This window comes from Oryzias latipes, chromosome 10 (assembly GCF_002234675.1).
Source record: "Oryzias latipes chromosome 10, ASM223467v1".
NCBI lineage: Eukaryota > Metazoa > Chordata > Actinopteri > Beloniformes > Adrianichthyidae > Oryzias > Oryzias latipes.
Window position 1 is genome coordinate 7,108,735 of NC_019868.2, and position 16,273 is coordinate 7,125,007.

Genomic DNA, 16,273 nt, shown 5'->3' on the forward strand with positions numbered 1-16,273 from the left:
TTGATTGTATGTTAATCAACATTTTCTTCAGGTTCTGATTGGCTAACATGACAAATGGCACTGCCCTCAGCCAATTATAATCCAAAGTTTTGACTATAATTATATAGAACAGATTTAATGTCTTGTGTTTGTACTGTAGAAGCAACACATTCACCCCAACTCGTCACATATTGTGTGAACGCATGGTAGGGACCGCCCCCCGGGTCACATGTTGACGCTTTGGGTGAGCCCAACTCGTTGTTTTTTGGCGTGCTGCATGCTGCAATAAAATGACTGATAATGTTTCCCACATTCTGACACCTGCCTTAATAGTAATAAGAAAAAGAAAAACAACTGTATTTTTCTTTTTCCCAGTAGACTGAAAGTAGCTGTTGGTATTTGTTGGTCTACAAAACAGAAATTAAAATAAAATAATTTGTATGGTGGAAAACGAAAATCAATCACGAGCATTTTGTGATCTCTTACTTTTAGCACATCGAAAAACGATGAACTAAGCACACCCAAAGCGTCAATGTCATAAGTCTGAACTCTGTCTCCCCCTCTTTATTTTGTTTTTGCATTGAGTGTGTCAAAAGTAAGAGTTCTGTCTCCCCCTCTGATCACCAGCGGGAGATGTCCCCAGAGTTCTAGCTACACAACAACTCCCAACAATCCCTAGCACACACTACCTGGATGCTGCACACCTGAGTCTCATTCACTCAATCAATCACAGTATACTTAAGCTCTGCACTAAGTGAAGCTCAGCGTGAAACATTGTTTGTGTCATTCTGTCTTCCTTACAGAGTGCTTTATTTAGATCTGATCCTCTGACACCGCCTGCCCCGACTCTTGCCTGAATTCTGATTCCTCTGTCTCTCCTCTGAAGAACTTATTGTCTGTTATCAACTCCTGATTTAGCTTTTTAGACTTTTAGCTGAGCTATTAAACCTGCTGCATTTGGATCCAGCGGTCTGCCTGTTCTTGTGACAGTCAATATGGAATGCGGAAGAGGGGTCCCTACCCATGCGTCCATTTATGACAATTTGTGGTGAGAACGTGTTTCAATTTACCAGAGGCGCTAGAGGAAGTAGCAGAGGAGGAGAAGAATCTGCTGCTTGGGAAACCAGGGTTTGTTTCCCAGGGGGTGCAATGAATTCATTGTGGGTCCTAGACCCTTTACGCTACTGCCTATCTATGTAGCCACAAGGGGGTCTGGGTCCCCCTAGCCGGCACATGTTCTCCCTGTGCATGTCTGGATTCTCTCTGGACACTCCAGTGTCCTCCGGCAGTCCAAAAACATGCTTCATAGGTTAATTTGGAAAAAGTCACGTTGGTATGAATATTATTCTGTGTGGTTGTCTAAGTGTTGTCCTGTGGTGGACTGGTGGGGCCCAGCAACCCCATGATCTTGAACAGGAGTAAAGTTAGTTCAGAGAATGGATGATCTTAGCAGACTTGGTTCCAAGGACATATACTGTGAAGTCTGACAGGAGAACAGGTTTATAATCATTGAAGCATCCATCCATCATCCATCTTCAGAACTCGCTGAATCCCTTTCAGGGTCATTGGGCTGCCAGAGCCTTTCCCCGCTAGTGTTTGGGATACACCCTGAACACGTTGCCAGTAAGGGCCACACAACCACAGACACTAACATACATACCTAAGGGTTAACCTATGAAGCATGTTTTTGGACTATGGGAAGAACTCGTGCACGGGGAGAACATGCAATCTCCACTCAGAAAGGTCCCAGCTGGGATTCAAACTAGGGGCTTTGGGCTGTAAGGTGAGAATGCTAACCACCATACCAACGCCCGTCCCGCCCATCAAATCGAAGTAATGATTTGATCTTCTTGCCATATGTACTTTTGCAATGTGCCCTGATTCAAATGAACAAAATAGTTTCCCATAGTCAATCAAATTTCCCATAATACATGAAATGACTTTTTCCCTAAAATCACACGGCAGAAAAAAAAAAATTCTTGCAGGTTCTCCTAAAAGTTGGTTTTGGACTCCGCCCACTGTTAACATCACAACACTTCACTACCAAAGCCAAGTTCCTGATGTAATGAAACACTATAAACAACATTCACCAAAGTCCAGGTCTTTCCAATCTGAAAACTGTACAGCCAGGCTTTTACTTCACCATACTGCATAACTTTCACTTTGCTGCGTAATTTCTGTTGTACCTTTGGCGAGTCACACAGCACCGGCTGTTAAAATCCCATCACAGGACCTCTTGCTGCTTGTTTACATTCACTTGAAATGGTTCGCCCCCACCACGCATATTGCTTTGGGTGTGAGCACAGCGTGGGAATTCACGTGTAATTTTACGGAGCAGCTTTCTCATGTGCTCCTCTGTTATTGTCAGTAAGACCATCAACAACACAATATGCCTGAGCTCTTTCCATCTCACTGGAACATGGCAGTAAAAACAACACAGCTGCTGCTTTGTATGTTTTCCCATTGTTGATATTTGCTGCCAAATCCACTGTAGTCAAAGTTAAGTCATGGGCTTTTGCAAAACACACAGACAGGACTGGGTTGCTAGGAAACACAAATACTTGCTCACTCTCAGTTAGATCAGGGTTGGGTTTTTTGGAAAGCCATAGAAAGTAAATGTTTTGTACTTTACTTTTTCGATGCCCAGATGTCAAAGAAGCCCCCAAAAATGTGATATGGGGAATGTTAGGAAGAGGCAAATGATCAAGTTATCCTGGCAGACAGCCATTCTTTTTTAAACAAATAACTCTACACAGTTTTAAAATATCCCACTAACAGGCACATTGATAAAAGTGATGTAATACTTGGTAAACTGCTTGTTTTGTACAGTATAGCTTTCTAAAAGTAGACTGGGAACGGACCCAGTTACTGCTGGCAAACGGCAAGAAGAAGATTCAGATAAATAATGGCAATTGCACGTCATTTTTTTTTTTACCTCTTTGAAGTTATTTTAAATATGACAACGACTCTAATTGCATCACTCTCAGTACACTGAGTAATGAATTTCATGTTTCGCGTCACAGCTGAATATTTTTGCCTGACAGCAGCTGTGGACAATTTGAGTGTGCAGAAATACTTGTGATGGTTTTCACTTTCAGGCCGGGATCAAATTATCACAGCCATCCCACAGTCAATTAACTTCAATTCTCTGCCCCGTCATGTCCTTTAAACCACTTGATCCTCATGAGCATGGCACAGCATATACGATTTGTGCATTACGTGAATGGAGTGCCTGTCAGAGTCGGGCACAATGAGGATGAAATAGCTTCTGGCCTAGTTAATGGAGATGGATTGTATCCAGAATGATGGAAAGTCACATTTACTGAAGGCCACAGCCAGGTTGAAGTCCTGAACTGTTAGTGAGCTTGGGGAGGCTGGTGGCTGTTCCACATGTGACCGGCTCAGAGGTGAAAACGACAGGCCAGCCTTCTGCAGTCGAGCACTTACAATAATTAGGCTTGACCGCGCTCCCGCTTATCCATTATTCCTGGCTTGTCCATTTGAGATTCCTCACTCTCCAGTGTGTTTGCTTTAAAGGTCTGCAATTTCTACAGAGTGAACACTGCTTTAGTTACCTTCTCGGACCAGATGTAAAAATAAATTCCACCTGTGTTTCTTCCCACACACCAAAAACATGCTTCATAAGTTGACTGATTACTCTAAATTGTCAAACGTTTGTGTGTGATTGTGTGGCCCTGCAACAAACTTGTTCCCTACTTTTACCCAACCAGGTTAGGCTTGGGCAGGCCTAAAAGGGTGCAGCAGGTTAAAAATATGGAGGAATCTTGGTGTTCAACTATATTAGTTCCATTTTTAATTCTTTTATAGTCTTCTTTAGGTCTAGTCAATTAAATATGTGAGTTCTTTTGAATTATGTTTGCCACTTAATTTGATTTAAACCCCTTGCTTAGAACAATTTCAGTTTTTAAATGAGTTGAGAAAAAATAATTAAGTCCTAATAAACATGAAAGAAGTATAGGTTACTTTCAAATCTATTTCAGAACTAGATGGAGCTGCATTTCCAGAAGAAAATGCAGGGATGAATGTTGCTAAATGAAAATGAAACCTAAAGGGTAATAGTTGGCTAAAAAATAAAATAGAGAAATGATCAAAGTTGTCCATAAATAGCCAGTTTAGCTCGTGCTGGTTTGCGGCGCCTTCCGTCCGTGAAACCCGGGTTCGACTCCAGGCTGCTCCCTGTTGCGTCAGGAAGGGCATCCGGCGTAAAACATTGCCAAATTTACCATGCGACTTGTTCGCTGTGGCGACCCCTGATGGGAGAAGCCGAAAGTGGAAGATCAAAGTTGTCCATAAATAAAGTGAAAACAGCACAATAACAAAAAAGACATTTTTGGTAAAAATGCCAGCGCTGGGTATCAAACCAGGGAGCTTCTGCCCCACAGAAAGAAGCAAAGGTTTTCAAGGATTCCCCATGTTTTTCAATCGAGGAAAAAAAATCCTGGAATATCTTGAAAACATGCAGAGGAAAGCACAAGATGAAGAAAAGAAACAGACAAACAGAAATGAACAGCATAAAGCATGAGGCAACGAATTGTTCAAACCACTGAAGAGAGGTAAAAGGTGATATCACACAGAGCACTCGAGCAAAGTAGAAAAAACATTTGGTCAAAGTATGATGACAGCTCCAAATGTGGCTGCTGTGGCTAAACCTATAACTAATGAGGTCAATCAAAACACAGCCTGTGAAACTCTTAACATTTTAGCTTCTGTGGTTTTCTTTTGAGATTTTTTTCTAGGTGTCATTTGCTCTATTAATTGTCCTCTCACACTTACACTTACATCTTCTATTTTTATCAGAATTGTTAGTGCAATCTGTGACTATTTAAGATTACAACATGACTACAGTATGTTTAATTTCATGGGTTTTTTTTCAACTAAGTTACATTTTTGCTGTGAGATGCAATACATTTTTTTCCCTCTCAATACACTACACTTGATGAACATTAATTATTAAACCCAAAAAAATCTAATATAACTGGAGTGAGAACAATGTAAAGAAACACAACTTAAAAACATTCTTTAGTTTAGAATTACCTCAAATTGTTGATGAGGAACATTTTTGTCTCATCATTTCACACCAGATGATCTTATCAGGATTTTTAACCACCGCAGGAGGAAATCATCATTCACCAGCTTTGCTTCTCGGAAAGGTGGGTGTCTTAGAATTTCTTGAACAGGATGTATATATCATCATTAAATTGTGACCTTGAACACTTAAAGAAAGCCATCAGAAGCCAGACAATGTTTAGTCTCATAAGTTTTCTAAATTAATATGCTATTAAAAATAATTTTAAAAATCTATGGCATCTTGATTTCACTCCAGGTCATTTTTTAATCTATTATTTTAATTGCTTCATGCTTATCACCCTGCTAGTTCTGTCAGCCCATGTTATTACCAGGACGGTTTAAAACTTCTTGTTTGATGTTAATGCATTCTGTTGCATGTGTTTTTTAAAAACTGTTTGTTATTAACATTTTTATGAAATGTTCTTCGTATGAGATCAATCTTTCTCTGGTTTCTTACCATGGTCCGGATGAATACTCGATTCTGATTGGCTGCTGGGTGTGCATTAAAACCTGATAACCGCACGGTGAAAAAAGAAGTTCCGGTCACCTAGCTTAAATGTTTTGTATCACTGCGCCGGCTTCTTTAAAATAACCTTTTGCTTCATCATTTGGACAAAAACAAGCGGTAAGAGGTGAACTTTCTCTCTGAACTGATGCCTTATTCAATCCATCGGAAAGATCAGCATATGTATATCGCCGAATCTTGAATGCAGCGGCGTCACGTAACAAATAGTCGCTTTTTGTGAGAAAAGCAATCCAAATCGGAAAAAACAAGAAAAGGGTTAATATTATTATTAATATACTGGTTAATATTTATTGCTTTTTGTAAGTGACCAAGGCCTAAGCGGGTTAGTGGCCTTCGAAGCGTGCGTTATTACTTTTTAACGCAACCGTCCTCAGTTCAGGCTTACACGGCGTGCGTTAAGAAGTAATAACGTACACTTCATTAACCTTTACATAACGCACAGTGATGACCGCACGCCTAAAAAAGAAGTTCCAGTCACATAACTTAAATCCTCTGTGTAACTGCGCCGGTGTAGGTACCATAACCATTAGGCCTGCAATAACCGTTCAGGTCCTTTCGACTGAGGATAACGTCACACCACGGCAGGGGTGCTCACACTTTTTTGGCATGTGAACTACTTTCGAGACGACAATGTCTTAAAGATCTACCCATAAATAATATGTGTGTGTGTGTATATGGTATTTTGAGACTAAAATACTGTTTAATAAACATAGTATTATAGCTATTAGTATGTAGTTTATGTACTGGTAATTCAATAACTACACAGTAAGAGTACACAAAGATACTTTTGTATTAACAGATCAGGCGTTTTATTACAAAAACAGAAAGCAGAAAGCATGCTCTCCTGTAAACCGTACAGTAGGGGGAGCATGGCTTTTAAACCTGCTGGCTCCATTAGGAGCGTGTGCCGCCACGGAAGGGGAGGGACTACGGAGCAGGCAGCAGGAGGAGACTCAAGGGGCGAAACACTCCAGTTGTCCGGAGTGGTCTTCTGGCGGGGACTTGACGTGCCGCGGGGCAAGTAGCGACTTTCTCATGACATAACTGCGCTCGGCGTATTTAAACAGTCACGTTTGTATCGGTGGATGTCCGATTGGCCGTTCTGCATGTCAGTCAAGTCCCCGTACTTGTCGGTGAGGTTTTTGATTCGCTGACGGATTTTTTAGAAGGACTTTTTTGTTTTTTGGGTTATTTATCCTTGTTGGCCTTTGTGATGGCAGCATACCCTGCCACACCCACAAACAAAATGGCGGTAACCTCCCCCCAGCATTGCACACTTTTATTTTTAATTTTATTATTTCAGATTCTTTATTCTTAAATAAATGCACACATTTCTTTGAGTTAAAATATACATTTATTATCTATTTTCAATAATTTCTAGCACATGTACATTTGTTTAGTTTACTTATTTTGGTTTGTTTAATGTCACCTGTTTTTTGAGTTGCCAGTGCTGAGGGTGCTACTGGTCTCTACGGGTGTGGCTGAGGTTCTACTGCTGGAGCTGTGCTGTGAGGACTGGCAAAGGAGGAGCTCAAGCCTTCACAGCATTTAAATACTCCAGTCAGGCAATTGGGCAGGTGCCATCTACAGGAACCTCCAGGGGAGAAACCAATGGACTTATTTAATGTTTATTTGCTTTGCTTCTGTTGGTCATTCATTTTGTTCCACTTTTGATGATTTTCTCTTCCACTAAGAGACCAAATTTTGTGTTTAGTCTTGTCTTTATAGTCTTTGTTAAACATTTGTGTAGTAATGTTAGTTCCCCCCCATGTTTCTCAAGTGGTCTGATCAGCCACTATATATGTTCCCCTGTTGTGTCTTTGGTTAGGTCAGTTTTGTTTCTGTTACTTGGTCTGTTCAGTTGGTTAAGTTAAAGTGATTGCCTGTGTTAATCATGTTTCTGTTGACCTCTTTTAAGGGCCCAGTTTGTTCATCTTTTTACATTTTTGAGAAAAATTAAAACTTTCATTTTTGATAAACTTCTGTTGTCCTCATTGGCCGCTCGATCCATCACAGCCTTCCTCATGAAGATAGACTGGTCGATCGTGATCGACGTAATGAGCACCCCTGCACTACAGTAACCCCACTTGGACAAACTACATAGCGTCCAGATCTGCTCGGGTTCTACATATTTTCATATCACGTGTCCTTTTGTAACATAAAGTTCTTTTCCCTCTTAAGTTGTGTCTGACATTGTTCTTAGTGATGTTTATAGAGAGATTTTTCCACAACCCACTTTTTAAAAAGATCTGTGGCTGTTAGAATGAACCGGCTGCTCCACACAAGCGAACCGTGTCTCTGATCAGAGCAGCTGGAGTCTCGTAGCTGCGTGTTCGCAGGCAAGGAAGGTGCTTTGTTATAGTGTTCGGTCCGGAGAAGGGTTTGGATCGCAGTCTGTTCGGCTGCAAATGCACTTAATAATAATCATAACTGTGGTAAGAGGTGAACTTTCTCCCTGACACGATGCGTTGTGTCACTTATGACGATTAGCACATGTAACACTTTCCTGCTCTGGCTAGTCCTCATACACCAGCTGCAGCAGAGTGCAGACTCAGTAACCATTACCATGACCATGCATCACACCACGTATCACATGTGGAAAGTTATTTAAACTGAAATAATAATAAGATTAAAGTACTGCTATTAGAGTTGGCATTTCTTTCTTTCAGAAGTGACTGTGGGATAAGCTGGATAATGGCCTTCAAGGAGTCCATTATCAGAAAGTAATGGATAACGCAGAGGCATGAATCGTCTTCTGCCTCGCACCGGATGGTTGCGTCTGTGAAGTCTATTTTGGTTGCAAATGCAACCGTCCTCTGCTCCACGTGGGACAGTTCATATCTCTTCATTTTTCATTAATTTCTGTTGATGCACACCTCGCTAGGCACTATACCTTAAATATTTCCAAAACTGATTACAGTCCTACTAAAAGTTTTTAGTGTAATTCTAAAAATTGTGTAATTTTTAACTATTTTGGATTTAATAAAAAAACAAGCCTTTGGTGCCTTATTGAATATCCATCCATCCATCCATTCATCTTTCCATGTGCTGTATCCACCAACTGAAAGTGAGTAACTTCTGAACACAACCCTTAAAAGTCACCAAAACTGTTCTAGGCGCTCGAAACACTGTTCTTAAATATCCTGTGATGGGAAATAGGTGGCGCTAAAATAAAGAAATGATTTTAATGTCAAAGTGTTGCTGTACATTATTGGTGTCTACTTGTGTGTGTTGCACATTTTTTTATTCTTCACCTGCAGATGTGTCTCATTGAAGAGGAGATGAAGATGGTTGTCTCTTGGGGTTTTTCTATCTTTAGAAATGTTATTTGTTGTGTTTAGCTAACCTTTAGTTTCCTGTCTTTTGTGTCAGATAATTTGTCCTCTTGTTATTTTCAATGTCACTTTTCACTACGCCTCTCGGCTGGCCTGGGAACGACTCGGATCCCCCCAGGGGAGCTGGAGGAAGTGGCAGAGGAGAGGGAAGTCTGGGCATCTTTGCTTAGACTGCTGCCCCCGCGACCCGGTCCTGGATAAGTGGAGGAGGATGGATGGATGGTCACTTTTCAGTCACTTATTTCCTGATTTATTGAAGTTCCACAGTCTTCAGTTTTTCTTGCATTATTGTTCCTCTACCACCTTTTCACAACAAAAACAATATCTCAATGGAGATTATTGCGATCAAATTACAGGAACGTTCTCTGTTCTAATGAAGCAACTACCACTGAACAAATGTCCTTCTTCAGGCCTGTGTCGGCAGGCGTCTGCCCTGCGCGTTGGGTAAAGAGCAGCTCCTCACCTGCCAACAATCAGCAGGCACGCTCAGCTCATTAGCCCTGGCTCCTCTCGTTCAAACACACATCTTCCTGAGACTCCACATCACAGCGGGAGGCATGGCTGGGATAAATAAGGAATAATAAAGGTACCATTCTGGCTGTGAGTTGACCTGAATATGAGGCTCCTCGGAGGCTCTGCCGACACACTGCAACGTTACAAGGAGCCGAGCACTTTATGTAGGAAGTTGAGATGAAATCCAACTTAAAGTGGAATAACACTAGTAAACGAGAAGGTGGGGTGTGTGTGGTTAGGTTCTTACTCACATGCTTTTGTATCAACGGCTATATTTAGAGCAGCTAAGATGAAAGATGATCTATAATTCTAAGTTTGTAATTCTAAGATTCAGACTAATTCGAGCAGAAACTTCCAGTTGAAGAGAGTGAGTTTTGGACAAAAAAAGTATACAAATGGGGTGTGGGTGGGGGTTCGGCTCTCCTTGCAATAAGGCCGCCGGGATGGGGAGACTTTGGCCCCGACGCTTGAGGGGCCGGGGTACGGTTGTATCTATCAATCGGGGGTAAGTCTGGAAGCTGTCCTTGAACCCCCCTCCCTTATGCGACAATTCATGAGGGTGATTGGAGCGAGAATTAATCTGTGATGCACCTTGGGGGTGGGGCTATATAGCAGTGGTCCCAATCCCGCTGGTTGCTGCACGGCTCCAGGCTCCTCCCCTCTCACTTTTAACTGCACCTAAGCCATGTCTGGCTCCTTGGTGGGAGGGTTCTTGGACATCCCTGCCAGCAAACAGGGAAGTCCTCACAGTGCTTGGTGCCCGGGCCTTATGGTCCCTTAGATCCCTGAGATCCCTATAGGCCATGAGCCGAGGATCACATCATATCTGAGCCTGGGGGTGTTCGTGTCCCTGTAAGTGCTGGTTGTGGCTTTTGCATCCGAGAGCTGGGCCTCTCCAAAATCCCAACTGTGGGACCTGGCCTGGCCAGCCCATGTTTACCACACTCATGGGAGACCCCCACTTTTCTTGGGCATCTTCCCCTTAGCAGGGGGTGAGTGGGCCCTGCCTTGCTTTCCACTGGACTTCCTACGGGGTGGCCGGGTGGTTGCCTGGAGCACAGGGTGGGTCTCCCTTTGGTTAGCCCTGGTTAGTGCCTGAGGTCAGGTTGGGGGGGAGGCTCAGGAGTCCAGGGTGGTGGTGGTGGGCTGGGGGCCTTGTACTGGGCCCCCTTGGGGCAAGCACTCTTTGTGCCCCCCTGCTCTCGGGCTGGAGGCCTCTGTGGTGGTCCCGCTGGCACTGGCCCGGGTGGCTAACATTGGGTTGCCCAGCAGGTGGATTTCCTTGATCTGCTGTCCTTTGTGGGTGTCTAGGGGCCCCGACTACCATTGCTTCCTCGCCTTCGCTAGGGGTCTTGGTAGTGAGGGACAACACAAACACTCACCTTAGCACAGGTCTCAACTCACCTTTACACAAATAGTCTTCAAAATGGAATGAAATGCGTTACATGTGTTTGTTTGTATGCATGAGAATGTGTGTGTGTGAGCTGTAGTTGTATTGTGTACATGTTGACATGTATCTGTGTGATGTTTTTTTGTGGAGTCAATGGGTATGTTTGTAATACTTGGATGAATGTGTGGACAGGCCCTGCTCCTTTTGACTAACATCTACACATGACAGTAATGTATGTAATGCATGCATGTGTGTTCTGCATTACATGCAGAAGAAAACATTGAGTTAGTAATTAACCCCATATGTAATCAGTTGTATGATATTGTATAAACACATTTCTGAGACCACATTCTCATTAGTAGGACCCAAACTTTCCTTAAAAATTCATTGTACAACTTGGTCCATGTTTTCCACCCTGTAGTTCATCATCATTCCACTAGAGGCAGTAGAAGGGCTTTCCCTGCTTATGGCCAAAATGGCTGCTTCCATAAAATGAAATAAAAAACTTTTGGCAGGAAACATTTTGCTAATTTTTCGAATTTCACGGTGACTTTAACAGTTAACTGCTGCATTGATAGAATTTAAAATCTGTCGAATTTCCTTTTTCAATACAGTTACACCATGTTAAATTTGTGTGAATCAAATGTAAGACGGTAGGGCAATTAAGCTGCTTTTTTTCCCGAACACTCGTGTCAACATTTCTACATCTTAAACTAACACTGTTGTAGCAAAAACGTACCAAACCCAACTCAACATATCATAGTTAATGCCATGAATATGGGCTATATATGGTTAAATGATAAATAAAACAATAAAAGAACAGCAAAACATTTGGGTGAATCCTCAAACACGGAAAGCTTTTAGCAGTCACTTTTGTTGATATTGAAAATAAAAAAGAAAAACTCTTGATGCTTGGCCTAGTAATACAGAAAGTTCACACAGAAACGCTGCTGCAGAATCAGACTTCTTCGAGGACAATATTTAACATAGGGGACATTCGTTTGGTTGTCAGCCTTGGTGCTGAACTCATGCCATGTATCATCAGCTGACCTTCAGCGCAGTGCTCTGACAACGGCCCGGGGGCGTACATGGGGTGACTGATGTCGCCTCAGCCACCACCTTCTCACACCAAAGGCCTCTAATATCCTTCAAGTATTACCCGAGCCCGGTGTCTACAGATTCCTATCGCTGCTCCCGGCTTTAATTATTCACACTGCTGAATCTCATGCTCATCAGAGACGGAGTCGGACTCCAGCTCTTTCCTGTGCTCATCTATCGCGCTGTGTGACATGACCTCATCCTTCTCACGTATCGTGTGCTGCGTAAAAGCGCTTTTGAATCTGCCAAAGTGTTCAGTCATACTTATCTAAATGATTTCTTAGAGGCAAGTAAACAACTCTTTGCTATTTTTATCTTTAATTTTAATAACATTGAACTTCTGACAGTAAACCACTGACTTTATTAGAGAACTAGACTGAGTGAGTGTGAGGTCACTCATAGAAAATAAGGTTTACTTTTGGCTCCAATGAAGTGAAGTATATTCAGTCATCAGATGCCGCCAAGTTGGAACCAGACAACTTTATTAAGCATTAATTGATCTGAGGCAGTCTGAGACAACAATTCTATAGCAACCACTCGAGCCAACCAGGGGAGAGCTTGTTAGAACTCCACACCCTTTGCCCTTGAAAGAGGTCTTAGGAGAATCTGTCAATCAAACATTTGGAATGTTCGATTTGAGACAACAAACTTTTATTGAGGCATGTGATTGGTCAGTTTATAACTTGAATAAATTGCAACAAAGAAAAAATGTCATGAGAAAGAATTTGGATGACCTCACCCTTACAATGACGTGTTCTCCCTACCATGAGAAAGGTGGATAAAGGTGGAAAAATTTCATGTAATCCATGGACACCAGTGAAGATCACAAATCATTGAAGAAAAAAGGTTCAGCGCACTGTCTGGTGGGTCTAGATGACCCAACTCCCAATGTTAAAGTGCCTAGGATAGCACAAGGGTTAAGCGGTACTTCCCAGTTTGATGACTTACCGTCCTGCATTAGTCCGAGAAGGTAAAAAATATGAATTTATAGGACCTTTTTATTATTGTCTACATACAAATAAGAAAAATGTCATTGAGTTCATGAGAAAAATGATCAGATTCTCTTTCATGTTGTTTTTGGACTCCACCCAGTTATCATGTCATCAACACGTCCATGTCAAAGCTCAGCCCCTGATTGGTTGACACTGCGTATCTTCCTTATCAAGTTCAGATTTTTTTAACTCTGGACATGCCGTAAATCCCTAAATGCAGTTTTGCAAGACAGCTGTGTCTGAACGTTGACCACTGAAACTGGACACCTCTGCATTTAGTCTGAACGCAAGCTTTATACAGCCAATGTTGTAAAGGGAGCGGTGGGTGGGGAAACTTTTTGCAGACATCAAAACCCAGGTTGGATGTCTGTATGTTGTCGTGGCAACATGGTTTCTTTTCACAGTTGTCGGAATGTGTCATGTGACGGAACAAAAGGACTTAACTCCTTTTAAAAGGTTTATGCTGTGCGAGTTAAAAATAGAACCGTCAAGTTCTGTTGAAAAATAACTCATGAAATCAATTGATTTGTTGGTGATGTGTCAGCTCACAGTAGTGAAACTTTGTGGTTTTTCTGTACCTGTGGTAGAGATACATCCTATCTATGTGGTTTGTCACAGCGTTCACACAAATCTTCTCTCCAAGCCGAAAGCTGCACAGTTTTACTTTTACCTTCTTTTAAACCTGGCACTCTTCCTTGCACTGACCTAACCCTCCTTTCACCTCTGAGCTTCTCCTGCTCAAATGGGGAGCATGGGTCTTATTTCTCCATGACAGGTTTGGAACAAAAGAAGCTCAGTTTTTGGGTAGTTGGGACTTTGAGAGCAAAAGGAGGAGGGCAGTGGAGGACAGAGAACGGGCTGCCAGACTGACAGGCTGCCACCAGGGACCAAAGTGTAGAGACGTTTGGGGAGTTGGAGTTTGTGGCTCCAGAGATAAGCATCACAGAGAATATGAGAGGCTAGATGATAATCTCTTAACAGGAAGTCAGGCTATGCTATTGCAAGAGAAACCACAGGAGGAAGACTGACCTTGTGCTGTGTCGCATTGCTTTATGATACTGGCCCTCCTACCCACTGCTGACAGGAAGAAACTCCGTCATACTGCTACTTTGCTCAAAGGCTGAGCTGAGGGTTGAAAAATCAAATAAATGTTTATTATATTACAGCTCTTCATAGAACTGGGAAGAGTTCAGTGCACTCTCCAGGGACTTTTTCACTTTAAAAATTTTCTAATCAAACTGCGACTCGGGTTGCAATTGATTCTCCACATAAGAATCAAAGTGATCTACAACCTTGCACGTTCTAGAGGCTTTTAATAACTCACTTTGTACAATTTTAAGGGAGAACATAAAAGTGTTTAAGACCCACTTCGTTGAAAATTGTGTTTTCTGTGTTTTTAATATGTTCTTGTGGCATTTTTTGTTGTTGTTGAGTATTGCTTTATTCAAATTGTGAATCAGGAGCAGACAGAAAAATACCATCGTAGAAAGAGTGTATTTTTGACGTAGAAAATTCACCGGTTGGACCAAAAGCTCCCTGCTCTGCTCCATTCATGCACTTGTAGACATAAAGACCCATGTTTGTCTTTGTTTTCCTGTCTAAGCTCTTCTAACAGAACAGGTGGATGATGGGAAGTGGGGGAGGGGGCTTCCTCTACACTAACGGTCTCGCCCACATCTCAGAGATGAATTCGTAATGAACTACTGCCACTCTGTAGAAACTATGTCCTACACGGCACAGGTTTTTTGGAATTTGGAATAAAACCATTATAATAATCATAAAAAGAAAAAGGCCACTGGGAAAGCTTTTTACAATAGATCAAAAGATCAACAAATGATTAAAAGGTTTTGACCAAAGTTGCAATGTTGTAGAAGAATAGGTCCCAACTACTAGAGTTTCCACCTACCAACTTTTTAATGCTCAGCCTGATGCCTGACATCTCCATGGTTCAAAAGGGGTGGAAAGAGTGAAGTGGGGTTTGTTGGTTTTTATTTTGCTGAACAGCTCTTTGTGCTACCAGATCTGAAATGTTCTATAGAAATAAAGAATGATTTGATTGGAAATATTGCAGAAAAAAGGTATTAAAAATGTGGTTCAAAACTCTACTGTTTATTTGAGCTGGAAATGCAAAGATTCACTTTCTCCGCAAACGATTCAGGTCAAACCTAATTTTTTTGGGCCACAGTTTTGTTTCAGTTCGATATATGATTTGTGTTTTACAAAACAAAACAAAAAAAAATCAGAAAATTTCTTATTTTATGTAATTAGCTCTTGAGCAACGAAGAAAAACATTTTCAGTTGGCTTATACTAAGCCTGCTGATGTAATAAAAGAACGCCTGGGAATTTTAAACATGTGCTTGAGCAGTTCAATGTAAACATATGGAAAAACATATGCAGTAGGAATGCAACAATTTATTGCCACTGAAGCAACTCAGTGGATTTATAGTAAAGAGTCCACTCAGAGACTGGACAGTCAGGAGTTCAAATCCACGGCCGAGTCATATCAAAGACTCTAAAAATGGGACCCATTGCCTCCCTGTTTGATATTCAGCATTAAGGGGTTGAATCCCCAAAAGGCTCCCGCTCGCAGCTGTATCTGCAGCTCACCGCTCCCCCAGGGGATGGGTCAAATGCGAAGAACAAGTTTCACACCCCCAGCTGCGTGACAACTAATGTGACTAACTTTCCCCACAAGTCGGTTTAATGGTGTTAGACATTGTTCAATTTGGTTTTACTGTCAATATTATGCACAGCAACCTTAGGTTCCAAGAAAGGCGCCAAATAAGTAAACTGGATTATTATTATCATATTATCATTGTTGTTGTTGTTATTATTAGTAATATTATTGTTAAACTGAAAATTGTGGCATCCTACATGCGGACATTTTAAAAGTTTTATGAAAATTAGTTTATCAGTAGTTTTTTTTTATCAGTAGGTTTTTCTATTAAAAAAACACTTCAGGTCCAAAATTACCTTAATTTAGCTTTTTTTAGGAAACCCAAAATATAACAGATGTTTTTTCATAGCAGGAAATAGATGCAGGCATCAAGGTGTCAAAAAGTAAATGTCACTGGTTTTTATTTAAAGGTGGAAAAAAACACCCTCAAGGATCTTCAAATCAGAACGGGCAGTGTTCGTTCTGCTCCAATGCTGATAAAACCCTTTTCTAAAAACGGCAGACGTTACACAGAAGTAGAAATGAAATATTGAAGGTTAAATTGGGGTAAAATATTACCATTAATCCTAATTTGGGCTCACAGAAATGAAGCTAGATGATGATCAAAAGAGTAAATGTCAACCTGCTTCCTTTTGCACTCAGCAGAGTAGAAGCTGAAATGTCAATATGCTGCT